This window comes from Rissa tridactyla, chromosome 18, assembly GCF_028500815.1.
Source record: "Rissa tridactyla isolate bRisTri1 chromosome 18, bRisTri1.patW.cur.20221130, whole genome shotgun sequence".
Classification (NCBI taxonomy): Eukaryota; Metazoa; Chordata; class Aves; order Charadriiformes; family Laridae; genus Rissa; species Rissa tridactyla.
The window spans coordinates 7,961,189-7,977,355 of NC_071483.1; positions in this window are offsets into that span (position 1 = coordinate 7,961,189).

The window sequence follows — 16,167 nt, forward strand, 5'->3', positions numbered from 1 at the left end:
AGAACCTCCCACCGTCATGTCTCTGGATGTGCCTTGATAACGGCACAGGCTCCAAGTGCCCCGGTGCTGTTTCGCATCCCTTCTCCACTGACACACCAGCCAAATGCCTCCTGGCTGGGATACAGCCCACCGCCGCCTGGCAGAGCGGCGTTCCCAGGACGGGCTCGGTGGCTGCAAAGGGACAGTGGCACAGATGGGAGTTGCAGACCCTGTGGCACCTGCCCAGTGACTCTGCTGGTTACAGTAGGTCTCCCTGCCTTGCCAGAGAGCTGCACCTGGGATAAGGCTGTAGGGTCATCATCACAGAAAGGCCAGCCTGAAAATTTCTCACCAGAGCTGATAACAAAGCGCGCAGGCCCACGCACCTCCCTCAATGGAGAACCACCCCAGGGCAACTCCACGTGCTGCACGGTCCAGCAAAAGGCATCTCACAGGACAGCAGTTGTGATGGGATTTGCACAGGGCTGGGGAGGAGCCAGGGGAAGCACACCAGCTGTGCCATGCCAGCTCCTGCCTGGATGCCCCATGGACTCCATCTTGGACCACTGCAGGATGCCAGCCAGAAGCCACTTGGTATGTAACCGTCCATGGGATGGGGGTTTCTATCACACCTGCCCAGGCTCCCACCCAGCTCCCAAGGGCTTCCTCTTTCTTCTGCCCTGCCATGCCCCCCATAACCCCGATACTGTGCCCTGTAGCCTGGGTTGCTGGGAACAGCTAGGTCTCACCCCATCACAGCACCTCCTCCCAGCCATCATCCCTCACACACGAGCTTTAAACTACTTCCTTGTGGCTCAGCCCATTCACGTCCACCACGGCCACAGGCTTCACACTGCTTGTTAACCAGCACCACACTGGGTATTGCTTTGTATTCAAAGTTGCAGGATGCTTGCTAAGCAAGGTGCCATCCAGCTCTCGTTAGAGCCAAGACAAGGACCCCTCTGCCCTTGGGAGGACCTGGATGAGTCCTCAGCCGGCTCACTGTCTGTATACAAGCTCACTCTTTAGCTCAGCCAGTCCCAAGGGTTTTCATTCCCATTTAAGGGAATTATCACATTTGCCTGTATTTGTTACAAGCAGCAGGATGAAACTCTTCGAATTCCATCTTAATGGGATCCCGCCCCCAGGGGACTAAGACTTTTTCTTCACAGCAGTCTCTGAGCCATGCGTGAGTACTTGGAGCTCTTCCCAGTGTTTACCTGAAGCTGTGAATATCTGCCATTGATTTGAATTGCATGAAGTTAAAGCCCTTATTAGAGACTTCAGCAGAGCAGACGGTGGAGGCTGATACCCTCTGGGTGGGCTGTGCCCCCGACATGCCCCTACACCCACCCAATCTGCCCGGCTGCAGCACAGGACACCTTTGCTCCATGTCCTGGTCCCCACTGGGCAAGCAAGATACCAGGCGGTCCTTGCAGAGGGAAAGGGGGTTGGACCTTCGGCCCTTTGGATCTTAGACCTCTGAATTGCTTTGGCTTGAACTAAACTCCAAACCATGGCATTACATGATTCAAACTAATGCAAGTGACTTTCCAGGGTGACAAAAGGGAAAAATATGGGCATTGATATAATCCCAGTTGATCTGAATGTCGGGAAATGAAATAGCACATGAATTTCATCACTGACAGCATAACTGTTGATTGAACTTACAGGGTCACTGAGGCACGGGCCCGGAGCACCTTGTGTCTGGAACGGTGGAGACCCCTAATTCATGTGCAGCAATGGCCAAATGTGCCATCCCACAGATTCGGCAGAGAAGCCCTCACAGGGGCTCAGGGACTCCCCGGGAAACCAGGATGCAATCATCTGCCAAAGGGCAGAAGGAGGGGAATGGAGGGTGTCAGACACCTCCCATCCAGGACAGGTCAGGCTGCCCATGAAAGAGGGATTCAAAATTACGGCTGGTCAAGGATGGGCCTGTCCCTGCCCTGATCAGTGCTGTGCGTTTTTGAAAATTCAAGGAGTCATTGGCTAGACCGTGAATAACCCCCGTTTCCCTGCACCCCACTCGTGTCTCATCTTGCCCAAGATGCTCCTGCCTTTTTCTGACTTAACCTGGTGAACAGCTGCCCCTTTCTGCTCTGCTTCTCAGCGGTGTTAAATGAATGACCTTCAGGTGATTTGTAATGAAGGAATTAAGGCCAGGATTTTTAAGTGAGCCAGAGGGAATTAGAAGTCCGCGATCCACTGAAGTTCAAGTCTGTTGCTTTCTGGAAGAGAACTCCTCTCAGCAGCACCAGCAGCACAGTGCATGGCTTTGCTTCCCCAGAGACGTGAGCAAGCCCTTTGCTTTCCAAATGGTGATCAGCCCCACTGACAGCTGCTCCCTGCCTGTGCGAATGGGGTTCAATGTTTGCCCGAACTTCTGCGAAGTGCATTGAAACCCCACAGGATAAAAAGTTGAGAAGTCGTGCTATGCTGCATTATGTCACCTTAAGTCATGTGGTGTCACAAAGCAGCTGCGTCCTGGTGATTCAGTCGTTGAGGCTGAGCTATAATCTCCCCCTCCCAAGGCATTCAAGTCTGGGTGGTATATGAAGAACGCAGAATATTCTGTAATCCCATGAGTAACTATTTTCTAGGCGCAAAAATTAAATTTATGAGAATTTACAGGAAAATTGTTTGTTAGTACATGAGTTGCCATTAATACTGAGATGACCCTTTAGGAAAGTGGATGTTCATTGTCAGGCAGCATTTTGCCCCTGCTGATCATGTCGCTGAAACAGCACACACTCCCAGCCTCCGACACAGATGAAATTCTCTGAAATCTCACAGAGACATTACATTTCAAGAATATTTTTTTCAGGAATAACGGACCTTGCTGCCTATTGCTCTCTCTGAGAAACCTCCTTCTGCAAAATCTATCACTCCTGTCCTTCAGAGCTGTGTCACCCCTTCTTATTCCCAAATAACATGCAGCCACAGCACTGTCATTAAGAAAGCTCATTAGGAAGGGCCACTGCAATTTAAACCTAACTTTAGCCCCGAGTTTCGCATTTGCTATGATTGTTTGTGCATAATTATACTGTGAAAATGTTTTATCATCAGTTTTCTAATCTGGACACCCCATCTAAACAGAGGTTTCTGGCTGCTCTCCAGCCAGAGGTCTTTACACACGCTGCGTTTGCGTTTGCTCTGCGCTGGCTGCTCCTTGCCGGCGGGATCCATCCCCGAGCAGGTGAGGTTTTCCATCATTTTTCACCAGGCTGCACCGGAGCTGTGCTGAGCGCAGCCGGGGAGCTCTGGCATTGTTGATGAGCCGGAAAAAAGTCACGATGCTGATTATAGTCTGTCAGCTTCCCTAACCACTTCCAGCAATTAGATTTAAGGACTTTCTTACTAAATTTACAGAAATTGCTTCCGTCCCTCCTGTTCCTCGGAGCAGAATCAGCAGAGCCTGATCCCAGATCTGCCCACTTGCATTGTCAGGACAAACAGTTCCTGATGCATCCTGGTCAAGCTGTGCCTCTGGACCCGGGCAGACGCCAGCACGGAGCTTCCCCAGGACCCTGACCTTTACCAATAACCCAAGCAAGTGACAGCAAAGAGATTTACCTTCAAGCCAGGTGCGTATCATTTGGCAGGTGAAGCAACATCAACTAACATGCAGTGGAAGCTGGGCTCAGGTCAGGAACCAGGGGGACCACTGCTAACAGATCCCGGGGGATTTGTGGGCTAATTACTTCCTCTTTCCCCGCAACCCCAGGCACGCAGCCCTCTGGCCATTTGAACTCCTCTAGATCTGAGAAGGCAGGACCCCCCTTCCCCAGCCCCTGTGACACAGCCCCTTCCCTGCACCAGGGGACTGACACTGACCCTGCAAACAGCCACCGCACGGGGATGATTTGGCCAAACACAAAGCAGTTTTTGCAGGTTTGCTTTTGGGCCTGATCAAATCCCCAGATTAGCTCAGCCAACACTTGCACAGAGGTAAGCGGAAGATGCCACCAAGGGCAGGAGCCATGGCAGGGTCACAGAAACCTCGCTTAGATCAGCTCCTGCCATGTGAAATTGGATGCATGAAAGCAAAGATGTCTCTAAGGGACAGTTCATCCACTCTCTGCCTGCACTCCGTGTTCCTTCCCTTCACTATGTCCTTGGCATAACACAACCTGTACCTTTCCACTGCAGAACACGTATTTTTCTGCTGTTGCAAAGTGCCAGGCAGCCCCGCGACACTAGGCAGGAGGCAGAATCTGTACCAGAGTCCTTATCTCCCAGGGAGACAGATCAGCAGACATCCTGCAGAGCAGTATGATCCACAGTGTGTCCTTTGCATATCTGACTCAGAGGGTGAAGAAACAGAACTTCTGGAAACATTTCCAAATCACAGGAATGGCCTGAATCCACCCAGAGCCTGAGTGGATGAACACAGACCTGCCCAGGCAAGGGCTTCCCTGACCACTTGGGTGGGAGAGTGTGGCCAGAGGAACCTAAAGGTCAGCCTTAAGGGGCTGGACTGTTAAAGCAAGTCCTTCTCGCTCACCCTGGTGCAAGCACCCAATAACGGAGGTTTCGGTGCTGTGCAGCGCTGAAGTTTGAAGCAAGGCCCACGAGGTGAAAAGCTGAGACTGGACATAGCAAAGTCTGGGTGTCGGGGTCCTGCAGGAGCAACTTGGCTCTCCACGCTGTTCCCACCCAGCAGCAGTGTGATGGCGGGATAAGCAGTGAGTCCAGAGGGATGGCAGGGCTGAAGTGCAGGAGCACCTTTCCTGGGCAAGAGCACAACTCAGCAGAGGGAGGTTGTGAATTTTCAAGAATGGATATGAAAGGTAGAGAACCCCAAATGCCGGTCAGAACAGAGCTGGTGCTGAGCCTGCTCTTTCCTCCCACACCATTTGCAAGACAAAGAGGGGCTATGTCTCCAGCAAGACTGGGATCATAGAATCACGGAATGGTTCAGGTTGGAAGGGACCTTAAAGATCACCTAGTTCCACCCCCCTGCCCTGGGCAGGGACACCTTCCACCAGACCAGGCTGCTCCAAGCCCCGTCCAACCTGGCCTTGAACCCCTCCAGGGATGGGGCAGCCACAGCTTCTCTGGGCAACCTGGGCCAGGGGCTCACCACCCTCATAGTAAAGAATTCTTCCTGATATCCAATCTAAATTTCCCCTCTTTCAGTTTGAAACCATTACCCCGTGTCCTATCATTACACTCCCTCATCCAGAGTCCCTCCCCAGCTTTCCTGGAGCCCCTTTAGCGACTGGAAGGGGCTCTAAGGTCTCCCCGGAGCCTTCTCTTCTCCAGGCTGAACCCCCCCAGCTCTCTCAGCCTGTCCTCACAGCAGAGGGGCTCCAGCCCTCAGATCATCTTTGTGGCCCTCCGCTGGACCTGTTCCAGCATGTCCATGTCCTTCTTGTGCTGAGGACTCCAGAGCTGCACGCAGTACTCCAGGTGGGATCTCACCAGCGCGGAGTAGGGGGTCACCCCCCTTGACCTGCTGGCCATACTTCTTTTGATGTCCCCCGTATCATCTAATTGGCTTAAAGATCATTTAAAGCATAGTTATTAAAAATCATAGGAAAGCTACGCTGGTGTTCTGCACCATCTATGCTTGAGTCTGAAAAGGTCACGTTTCTGTTCCAAGTGCCTCCACCCAAGACCCATTTTCCCTAAGTGACAGCTGAGATTCAGCTTGACATCTCCTGTGGATGAATCTTCCTCGGGGACCAGAACTTGTGTGAGTACCGATTTTGTTTTCAATTTGAGCCCTGGGGCTTCCCAAATGCAAAACCTCAGGCAAGTTCCTCACGCAATGGCATGCAACGTCAGCTTGGTGCTTCCTTCTGGTTCAGGCTCTGCCCGATATAGCAGAAACCATCCTGCAAATATGGCAAACCATAAACTGGAGTGCAGTCGATGAACCATGCCTGGCAAGCTGAGAGAAGTTATTATCTGCCCTACTTCAGGCTATGCCTGGAATACGGGGACCAGTGTTGGACCCCAGTTCAGAAGGGAGGCGGGGAAACCGGAGAGGGCCAGGCCCAGGGAGCCAGAGCACAGGGCTAGAGGGAGAGGCTGCACGAGCGGGGCTGAGCTAGCATGGTGAAGAGGAGGCTAAGGGCAACCTAACGGCAGCCCACACGGAAATGGAGATCTTCATCTCATCTTCATTTTGGAATTTTTCAAGACTAAGCTAAACAAATACACATCCAGCTTGATCTAGTGCTGGGGATAGTCCTGCTCCAAGTGTGAGGTTGGACTAGAGACCTCCAGACATCTGTCCACCAGCACTTCAGTAATTCTGCAAGGCTCTTTGCCCCAGCTGTGAATCACCCATTACCGACTGACACTCAAAGCTTCCAGAGCAGCCAAAGATGTGAGAGAGGACCCAAATAGCCATGCCCCTCACAAGTATTGTCAGGATTAGGTATTTTATCAGTCTCCCAGGCTGCAACACTGCCCAATAGGAGCAAAATATTGACGAGAAGTATTGGAGAGGCATGAAGAGTGCAAAAGCCACTTGTGGCGGCCACAAACGGACCAGGCAGATCTTCACAGCCTGTAGGAGATGAAGAGGAGGAGAGGAGCAGGAGGAAGGTGAGCGAAGGAGGAGGGGATCAGCCACAGAGGTGTGGGTGCAGCAGCAGCTGCTTTACAGGGTTGCTTGCGAAGTCTGAGGAGGCTGGAGGAATGGTTTCCACTCCTGCCAACAGCTGTGACTGATGGTTTGTCTCCATGGTGAGGGCAGCCCAATCCCTTTGCAAGGTGGACACAAAGCAGAAGTGGAATCAAAGGTGTAAGTACCTTCCCTCTCTGTGTTCCTGCCCTGTGTTTCTCCAGAGGTCCCCACATCTGCTGCCCTGCCAGCCTGGGCATCACTGCAGAAACAGCGGTGGAAAACCAAAGAGATATCAGTAGCCAAAGCAGACCTCAGAGAGGGACCAGAGCTTGGCTGGAGCCTTCATACCGTTAGTCTAGCCCCAGAGAACCTCCAGCAAACTTGGAGCCCGGTGAGGAGAACACTGGGTGGCCTGTGGGTGTCTCATCAGGTACTTTCCATCACCTGCTTGTTGGTCGGGTACAATCACCCCTGGCACATCTTCCCTTCCTCTCTGGGAGCTCTGTTGCCTCAAGGGCTGTCAGCAGGAGCTGGGCAGAGGAGCCAGGGGAGTGATGGTGGAGTGAGAGGTCACCCCATCTGCTCACCTCTGTAGAGATCTCAGCGGCTGCAAACCCATCGAAGACACTCCAAAAGCCCCTCTTCAGGAGTATCACCTCCTTTATCAGTCAAAGCAGCACCTTCTCACCCAATGGACCTCGGTCAGAAAGGGGCTGGGACTGTCCCCAGCAGAACCTCGCTGTCGGTTCCTAGCACAAGTTTCTGAATGCACCTCACCCTCCTCCTCCTCCTGCCTTGGCCCCCAGGAAGCCCCCCGTGGCTTCCCCACATGCTGCTTTCTAGAAACACCCAAATAAGGCCAGTCTGACATGGAGCAACAGGGCTTGGCTCTGCCGCCCAGGCTGGATGGAAGCAGCCAGTCCCTACCTGGGGAAGAGGGGGCTCTTGCGCAATGCAGCCCCCCTCTCCCTGCACCCCAACCGGTGCGGCTGCCTGCACCCCCGAGGACGCTCGCTGCCTCTTCCCCTCCCGAGGAAGCAGCTTCCTCCGTGCAGAGCCACACAGGAAGCACTGCGGTATTTATAGGTCTCTCTGAGAGCGTCTTGCACAAACTCGGGGAAAAACCTACACTCAGTCAAAAACAACTTGTGTGCACCCGGGGCTGCACTGGGAGCTGGCACTGCGGGAGACGTTCTCAGCATGCTCCTGGACTCACAGGTCCTGGGGAGGAGGCTGTAGGACCATGTCCCCCATATAGGAGCCTTTCCTGGGACTATTTCTGCTCTTCTCTGCTGCCACTTCCTCACTCACCCCCTTCCATCTCTGTCTCACACCATCTGACCCCTCTTCCTCCCTCCTCCATCTTCCTCCGCCCTTCTCCTCATGCTTTGTGTAACCAAAGCAAGCTGCTCCCCACCGAGCCAGATGCACTGAGCAAGGAAAGCGATCACCAAGATGCAGAGGACACTGATGCACCAGTGGGAAGGACAAAACCTGCTGCCCTGCAGAGTGTAAAGAAGAGCAGAAGAGTCAGAGCAAGTAATTGACACGTGGTGACATGCATTCATCTCTCCGGGCCACAGGGAAGCTGCGCAGAGTGCAAAGATCTCTCCCACCGGGGATTTCAAGATTTCAGAATTTGACTTTGCTATTAACTTGGATAAAAGACATGGTTTTGGCCCCCTCACTACAAGGACATTGAGGTGTTGGAGCGTGTCCAGAGAAGGGCTACAAAGCTGGTGAGGGGTCTGGAGGACAAACCTTATGAGGAACGACTGAGGGAGCTGGGGGTGTTTAGCCTGGAGAAGAGGAGGCTGAGGGGAGACCTTATCACCCCCTACAACTACCTGAAAGGAGGTTGTAGAGAGATGGGGGCTGACCTCTTCTCCCTGGTGACAAGTGATAGGACGAGAGGGAACGGGTTCAAGTTATGTCAGGGGAGGTTTAGATTGGATATTAGGAAACATTTTTTCACTGGAAGGGTTATTAAACATTGGAATAGGCTGCCCAGGGAGGTGGTGGATTCACCATCCCTGGAGGTGTTTAAAAAAAGGGTAGATGGGGCACTTAGGGACATGGTTTAGAAGCGGTTTTTCTCAGGGTAGGTTAATGGTTGGACTTGATGATCTTAAAGGTCCCTTCCAACCTCAGCAATTCTATGATTCTAGGATTCTACGAAACAAAATTTTGCACTCATTATTTTAGGTAATTCCAAGTTTCCATTTCTATCCTGAACTTGAAGTGATTTTTCTGCTAACACATAAAGCAGGAAACTATTGAGATTTCAAAACATCTACTTCAAAAGGAAACACAGAAATGTTTCACTCTGAAACAGGTTCAATTACAACTCTGAACTTTTCTTTCCTGAATGAATTTTGCTTCATTTGGCCCAGTTCCATGATTTCTTGGTACATTTGTATAGCCTGAGGCAACCAGTTACAGGAAATTTTTCTCAGCCAGTTCTGTCCCTAACATGAGCCCACTTCCAAGCCCAGCAATGTTCGTTTCCAGCTCATTTCCATCTGACCTGGAGGTATCCTCACCCTCAGCTGCGCCCTGCAATCAGCCCTACAAGACACAACGGGTGATGAACTTCCTGGCACCTCACCACAAATGACTCCACCAGAACTTTTTTCCCTGTTTCTCTCAGTCCTACCGCTGGCCCAGCTTGCCCAGCAAAGCTCTCCCGTGGATGGGGGAGGCACACAGCCAAGATTTTCCACACGGAGCCAAGCCTGGACACGATCAGAGCTGTTAGCCCCTTGGAGGAGCTAAACTGATGCATCCGTCCCAAGGCAGGTCCACATCAAAAAGGATGCAAGCCAGCCCTGAGGTGACCCAGTTGTGGCTTGCTGGGCTGAATCTGTGTCAAGAAGTGCTGCTGCTACCCAAAAAGCATGTCAGGTAGCCAGTGCTGCCTCAGGCACAGGAAAATAGTGCATGTGCTACATCCCCAAGCAGAGGAGACAAGCCACTCATTTCTTGTTCTTCCACCAGGAACATGGAATTGGCTCTTCCAGCCAAACTGGAAATGGTCAGCGTCGGCTGGGTCCACTGTAGCCATTCCCGTCTCATGGAGCTGTTCCATCTGAATCGGACCCATCTCTGGGAGGCAGGTAGGCTCTCGTGTTTAGCAAGCATGCTGTGTCTGAAAACTTAGTTCACCAGAAAAGTGCTCTTTGCTCATTCCTCCTGTGTCCTGGCTCTGCAGCGGTGCAGCTTAAGGAGACCACGCAGAGAGAGCTCCACCAACGTCATCCCAAGGAGGAGAGACAGCAACAGCACCACCGTGCAACTGTGGAGAAACCAAGGCTTGAGTTTACTTTCCAGAAATGTTGTCTAAAGCCTGTGATGAAGGAGCAATGGGGGAAATGTTTACTTTAAGGTCACTGTCTGTTCTGCAGGGCTTTCAAACAGTGCTTGCTGTGGGACAGAAGGGGTAACAGCAGAAAACTCCATCTTCCTCTCCCAAGGCACGAATAATTCCCCAAAAATCAGCAGGATTGACTGAGACCTCACAGACCTGGCATTTAGTAGCAGTCTTTGCATGCATTTGTCATGATTGTGCTGTTTTAAGACAATTTGCTCACTTCATAGAATCATAAAATGCTAGAGTTGGAAGGGACCTTAAAGCCCAGCCAGTGCGACCTCCTGCCCTGGGCAGGGACACCTCCCACCAGCCCAGGTTGCTCCAAGCTCTGTCCAACCTGGCCTTGAACCCCTCCAGGGATGGGGCAGCCACAGCTTCTCTGGGCAACCTGGGCCAGGGGCTCACCACCCTCACAGCAAAGAATTTCTTCCTGAGATCTCATCTAAATCTCCCCTCCTTCAGTTTGAAACCCTTCCCCCTTATCCCATGGCTCCCCTCCCTGCTCCAGAGTCCCTCCCCAGCTTTCCTGGAGCCCCTTTAGGGACTGGAAGGGGCTCTAAGGTCTCCCCGGAGCCTTCTCTTCTCCAGGCTGAACCCCCCCAGCTCTCTCAGCCTGTCCTCACAGCAGAGGGGCTCCAGCCCTCGGATCATCTTCATGGCCTCCTCTGGACTCGCTCCAAGACGTCCATGTCCTTCTTATGGCTCCATTGACACCACTTGCTCCCTCTCTCCCAAATACCAAGGTGGCACATATGCATCTTGCAGAGGCCAACCAAGCTTTGGTTTGAGGGATTAACGTTCATCCTGTGTTTTTCCATCAGAAACTGAGCTGATTTTGGGTGTCACAAAATCACAGAATGGTTCCAGTTGGAAGGGACCTTAAAGATCATCTCATTCCAATGCCCCTGCCCTGGGCAGGGACACCTCCCACCAGACCAGGTTGCTCCAAGCCCCGTCCAACCTGGCCTTGAACCCCTCCAGGGATGGGGCAGCCACAGCTTCTCTGGGCAACCTGGGCCAGGGGCTCACCACCCTGTCAGATCATTGCGGCCCTGCTTCTGAGGATGTCAGACCTACAGCGGTGCTACTGATTCAGGAGTGAATGCCAACAGCCTCCCACGTTCATGTGAAATCAGACCATGCTCAAAGCCCACCAGGACAGGTCCAAGGAGTTTCACTTCTGGAGGGCTACAGTCTCCAACCTTGTTACACGCAGTTTCTGATTGCATTGGAGCCCAGAGCTGGTTACAGGCCACGTGGCTGGAAAGGAAACACATTCACAGGATCATCAGAGATGAAAAAAAAACCCTCAATTTTTTTCTTAAGCAGGAAAGGAATCAGGAACAAAAAGCTGATGGAGCCTGGGTGCCAGCCAAGCGAAGGCGACTATAACGGCTCGACTCTTTCATAACACGCTGCCCACGGAGGGCAGTGGGGAAGTGTGACACAATAACAGCACTGAGCCCTGCACCGCAAGGGCAACGCAGGCAGCACCACACGCGGAGACCTGCACCCTCCTCTCTGCCAGCTGATCTTCACAAAAACACCAAGGCTTCTATCGCTGTTGTACCAAGGCAAGACAGGGTTTCTATTGCCATATTGCGAAATGCTGGATTCTTGGGAGGATCTAGATAAATGCTCCACGCTGGGGCATCTCATCTTAAAATACACAGCTCTGCAACTCCTAACATTGGTGCCTTAGTCCACAGGTCCACTTAACTGTGACAGAGAGTCGCATACTCAATCTTTACACACCTTCAGCAGCTGGAGGTATGGGAGAACTGGACGACCTGCTGCAAGAACCAAGCACACTTGAATCTGAGCCACCCTCAGTTATCTGCTCTGGCTGAGGACTTCCTCCTCAGTCATTACGAATGGTCATTCACAAAGACTGGCCATTCATCTCCAGGGGAGCAGACAGGGTTGCACACATGCCTCTGAAAGTGTGACTGCAGGAAGGCTTGAGGGTTCGGCATCTTGTCCTGCTTCCGAGAAAGGAGGTAGGAGATGACTAAGTCCATCTGCACTCTCCCCACTCATCCCATCCCATCTGTAGTGTCAGGGGCATCAACAAGGTAACCAGGAAGGACTACACCAAATAGCATTTTACTTTATAGGCACAATATATGAAATACATATGAATTCTGTGCTACAGCTCCATATTTAGGAACTTTTTTGGATTAGCAGTACCCATTGTCTTGGCTGCAATGAGCTGACAGTTCCAATATCCCAGCAGGGAACATGGGAGAGGTTTTTGATGTGACAGAATTCAAAACTGGCATGGATTTTGCCATTTTGCTAGTCTAATTCCTCAAAGCTGAACCCACAGGGACTGCCAACAAATACACCACACAGCCTCCTTTAGCCTGCTGCCCCGCTCTCCACGCGTCTGTGCACATGTGTGTGCATACGATTGTCTGAAAATTCCTGCTTGGGTTTGGGAGCTGCAGAAGATGAAGTTCCAGAGCCCAGGGAGCCGGTTTCCATGGCCCCAGCTTCTGCTGGCAGTGTGCTGAGATGAGCTGCCTTTGCCTGTAAGCCATTATCTCTCCATCCTCTCTGGGAAAGACCCAAGCTGAGGCTGCATCTTGAAGATAACTGCTAACATGGGAATATTTATGCAGGTCTCTCTCCTGGAGTCAGGCCAAGCTGCCTGTGGTTTGTGGCCTACAATAACAAACGTTACAGCAGAAGATAGCATTTGTTTAACTGCTTGTTCTGTCAATACTGTAGGTTGCAAAAGCCTAAAGATTGCACATCCAGAGCTGGCGACATTTCAGAAATCATCCGATTCTGCACCAAGAATAAGGGCTGTTCCGCTGGGAGGTGGGACTCTGTCGGGCTTCCCTCCGCTCTGGAGCCTGGGGGTGGGAGGGTGGGATGGGGATCCACCTGCTCTCCAGAAGAGATGACTCTGCGTCCCTGTTACACTCTGAGCTGGGAAGTCTCCAGCATAAAACTGCGTCCTGGCCTGCCTGGGTCTGACCGTGCTTTCAGCAAAAGCCTTTGCGCCCGAGGTCTTGCCCCGTGGACACCCAAAACTCTGGCTGTGGGAAGAGCCATAAGCCAGACAACTCCTATCAAGGTGCAGCAGTGTGAAGGCCTGACAGCAAGAACCACCAAGCTATAAGGCCTTCTCAAAATGCAAATAATGACAAGTCTTGGGCCACACGGCTATCCACACAGCCTTTATTTCTGCCCTGGAGGAAGCTCTTTCAGGATGCCTAGTGCCCCATATGGCAGCAAGCAGCTTGGTGTTTGATTGTCTCTTGGCCTGAACTGTAAAACTTCCACATGAGTAGCAAAGGGCAGATGCTCCACTCTGGAAACTCATCAGACCATCACCCAAGAGACCCTATAGTCTTCTTGGACCACAGAAGCTCATAGACTGAACTTAGCACCAGCTTGGGACCAGAAGGAAACTTGGGTGAAAACAGGTCTGCCCTCCAACCCCAGGTAGCTCAGCTCTCCTTGCATTGTCCTGTTTTAAAGTTCTTATAAGATGAAGATCTGTCTCCAAGCAGGAAGATTTTCACTGGGGCTAATGTGAATCCTCCTTCCTGCAGCCGAAGCCCCTTGGTCAGCTGCTGGGCACCATGAACATGGCAGAAAGATCTGTCCTTCACCTTCACAGCAGTCCTCTGTGTATTTGAAGACTGTTCTCCTGTCCACCTCTGTTGTCCTTTCTCCAGGATAAACCATCCAGTACCTGCAGCTACCAGGGCTCTGCTGGTGATTGCTCATCTCAAAACACTCTCCAGTTGCTCCACATCTTTCCTGGAGCGCTGGAGCTTCAGGAAAACCCTCCCCTGGGGCTGCCATGTCACAGGTTGCAAAAGCAGAGTAAATAAGAAGAAATGTGTTTTCTGGAGCAGCAGGTCTAGCGTAGCGGGGTCTGTGGGCTTCTGCCAGCACGCAGGTAGGTTCTCTGGTGAAGCTTGGGAGGAAGAGGTAAGCACAGCACGGAGCCAGCAGAAGCGGGGAAGGGAGCCAGCCCCTGCACCCCGGACCCTGTCTCTAGGCAGAGCACTTCCACTGCCTCCTGTGCAGCCCAGTTCCACTTTCCTTTCCTCTTTGTGAAAGGTTTCAGGTTTCTTTCTGGGGAGGCTTGAGTTTGTTGTGAACCAGAATTGAAGTGTTGAGCTGGGAAAGCTGCCGGTTTCATTGCTTCTCAGAATAGCAGCTTTTTTTTTTTTCTAGGCCTTATTTATAAACTGCTGCTGTTTAGGGCTTTTATGACAAAGATAGTGAGTTCAGGAAATCGGCAGTGGTTTCTGTTATCTGGAGCACAACCACGCGAGAGAGAGGAGAGGGTGTCACACTCCAAGAGCCTGTTCATGGAAACTAGTATCTCGTTGCTTTGCCCCTTGAGAGTCAGATATTTATAACCCCTCACATCTCCTCTTCCTGCTCCTTGCTGTCACCAGCTTCAAAACGTGCTCACACTTTTAACCCCACAAAAGTAGCCAGTGGGAGAGGGCCACCTCTCATCCCTCCCCCCATTTCCATGCGTAATTCCTTGCTCACACATCGCACAGACCAAACACCACGGTTGCAGCAGTTCAGGTCATCTCCAGTGGACCTTCCCACCTACTGGCATGCTTTGTCCTGGCCTTGGGGGTTCTCCATCATCCCGGGCACACCCCATATACCCCTTCCCAGGCACAGCCCAGGTCCACGCCAAACACTGACATGCCCCACACCTCTTGGGCAGTGCAGACCCCAACCAGAGCAGAGGGATGCGGAGAGGAGAGGCAGGCAGATGGACATCCCAGAGGGGACCTGTCTACCCCAGCGCAGGCAGACCTTGGGTATCACAATGGCTGGAGCATAAGGGCATGGGCACCCATGGTGGGTCCAGCTGCATAATGCAGATTGCAAGTATAACAGCGAGACATCAGCAGCAGAACACACCAAGGCGTCCCTCACAAGAAGAGAAAGCGCTCGGAATCTCAAGGAGATCCCACGATCTCAGAGAAGCAGCGCCCAGAAACTGCTGCACAATACAAGAACGATATGGACTTACTGGAGCAAATCCCGTGCAGAGCCACAAAAATGAAGGGACTGGAGCACCTTTCATATGAGGAGAGGCTGAGAGAGCTGGGACCCTTCAGGTCCCAGAGATGTTCATGCCCTGTAGCACAGAGCCGATGAGGACAGAGGACCTTCTGTCCCAGGGAGGGGAGCCCATGGAGGGGAAGGACAAGGCAGTGATGCCGCAGCAAGATTTGTCGAGCTGAGTGACTTAAGGGCTTGCAACAGGCTGCCACTGCAGGGGCCACCTGTGGGACCTACGCTCCCCATCCTGCTGCGTGACAGCAAGTGTGGGCAACCCCTTTGCAGTGGATAAGGCCTTGATCTGAAGGGGCTGGAGCAACTTTGTTCTAATACAGTGCTCTGGCCAGAGCCCCCCAGGGTGCAGCCACAGATTTACCACATCCCAGGTAAAACATCTTGAGGCAGCTGCCCTGGGGACAGCAGCTGAGTGGGTCCTTGCTGCCAGCCCAGCCCCGAGAGAGCAGCAAGTGCATCCAGCGCATGGAAAGGCTACCTGTGCGAGAATCCCCTCACCGGTGTTCTTTCCCCTTCCCCCGGTATCACCCGTCCCGGTGGTCCCGCCATGGCCCCCTACACACCCAGATCTCAGGGACCCAAATGCTGCACAGACCAGTCCAAAACACAGGCAACACCGGCCACGTTCCTGAGCAGCGACACTGCGTCACCCAGTCAAAAGCTTAAAAGCATTCCCCAGTGGCCAGAAAATGGAGACTATGAAATGCACACCAAAATCTAGATGAAACCATGAAACCCCTGCATCTGTCATGCTGTCTATGGTGAAGGGTAATCATTCCAGGAGCGCCTGCAAAGTTTGCGTGCTAAGAGTGTCACCTACTCCCTACACCTCGGGAAGGAAACTGCGTTGCTCATACAACTTTGGGAAAGGAGATCTTAACTGGGAATGCTGAGGAACTCAGTGCAGCATGGATCAGCTCTTCATGTGAGGAGATCCACAACAGCTCTCTGCCCCCATGGGGTACAGTGGAGGCCCCACATCCATGCTGGACCTTGCCAGACCTCTAAGTTCCAAACCCAGCGTGCTTTTACCAACCAACCTCCAGCTGAAAATGCCCAGAGGCCCCGGAGGCTGACAGGGCTGCACCGCCCTGGATGCAGTGTGGCTCCTGCTTGTTTCTTCTTGTCTTGGTCCCAGCAGCCTGGTGCTCTTCTTTGTTCA